A 1,656-nucleotide genomic window follows, 5' to 3' on the forward strand; every position below is an offset into this window, starting at 1 on the left:
TATATATACACATATAAATATAAATAAGAAATAGTGGCACAAGACACCTATGTTTGGTAGAAAACAGTTGATAACCATACACATCTTTACCTATATATATTCAGTGAATCTTTACATAGTGTCATATGGCTATCGACTGCTATTTCCAGCAAACATTGGTGCCTTATTGTGCCACCATTTCCTTTTTATAATTCTACCTTTACACTGTTTTATTTCCCTGGAAAATAACACCATTGTATTGTAATGATATCTATAATTCATATATATATATATATATATATATAACAAAGTAAAATTGGAAGGTACTGCACAAGTGAAAATATATAGGGAAGAGGATTTGAAACTGCAGAGGTCTTTTAAAGATGTTTATTGACATGACCGGTTTCACTTTTTTTAAAAATTGATTTTCAAAAGTAAAAAGTAAGGCTTTGTGTAACCTTTTCAGTGTCAAAAAATGGTTATCATAAATGTATCAAAATACAGTGATAGAGTCTTTGACAACGATAAGAAAATGTTAAGAGGGATTTTGTGTTTAAACAGTTGACATAAAAGTGTTCAAAATAGGTAGTAAAATAAATTCATTATTATTTATAAGTTCATCAAAAATCATGATTGTATATAAGCATACATACAGAAAGAATTTGTAGACAGTATTGGATAGGAGAAAGCATATATTGCTTAGTCAAAACTTTATCAGAAATCATATTTAAATGTTTATAAGGCTTTTAGGGGAATGACCAACCTTTTTTCTTTTTCTTTCTGAATTTATTTTACTACCTATTTTGAACACTTTTATGTCAACTGTTTAAACAAAAGTTCCTCTTAACATTTTCTTATCAGTTTCAAATCCTCTCCCCTATATATATATATATATATATATATATATATGGTAAATGAAAGACAGAAGATGGAATATATGAGAATTTTTATTATCAATCACGACAATTGTTTCGACACATCCACATTGATCCCTCACGGGTGGGAAACTTAACAACTGGTTCAGGAGCATTCAACGATGCAGATGTGTCTCACTGGGCGATAAATAAATATCACTCATTAAAATAACAGTTACGCAATGTATTTTCTCATTTCATAGAGAGAAAAACAGCAAAGTAAAAGAAAGATCTTCATTTATATAGAAGATCCAAGAGCCATGTGGCTCATTTTGGTGTTAACTTTTGGTATAGTTTAAGGAACTATGTGTATACTATATAAAATTTTAAAATATCAATGTACAATCTCCATATCCTAATACAATAAAAATACATTTCATATATACATACATACATACGTACATACATACATACATACATACATACATACATACATATATACGTATGTACGTATGAATGTATACACACACATATCTCTGATACGTCTCATTATCTATTATTATTATTATTATCATTATTATTAAAATAGCATTATCATTCTTATTATTGCAGTTTGTAATACTGACTAAGGCAGCAGTGAAGTCAGTTATTGTACAAAAACAACATCCAGAAGAAAGTGGGTGTTTTAACAAACTCCCTCCAAAACCAGGACAGCTCTGTTAGAACATTGGTACAAAATTAAATTCATCAACTGAATAATCAGTGGATAAGTCGTTTAAAATCAGCTCTTCAATCCTGCAAAAAAAAACAAAAAAAAAAAAAA

General features: G+C 28.5%; 1 long non-coding RNA gene across 1 annotated transcript in view; it reads right to left on the reverse strand.

Annotated features, from left to right (window-relative positions):
- Nucleotides 1–913: 913 nt before the first annotated feature.
- LOC106884263 (uncharacterized) overlaps nt 914–1,656 on the reverse strand; it is a 3,971-nt gene continuing 3,228 nt past the window's right edge. Inside the window, exon 2 of the long non-coding RNA XR_001411224.2 lies at nt 914–1,628. This is a non-coding gene — a long non-coding RNA (uncharacterized LOC106884263). The remainder of the gene's footprint in view (nt 1,629–1,656) is intronic.

This window comes from Octopus bimaculoides, chromosome 17 (genome assembly GCF_001194135.2).
Source record: "Octopus bimaculoides isolate UCB-OBI-ISO-001 chromosome 17, ASM119413v2, whole genome shotgun sequence".
Classification (NCBI taxonomy): domain Eukaryota; kingdom Metazoa; phylum Mollusca; class Cephalopoda; order Octopoda; family Octopodidae; genus Octopus; species Octopus bimaculoides.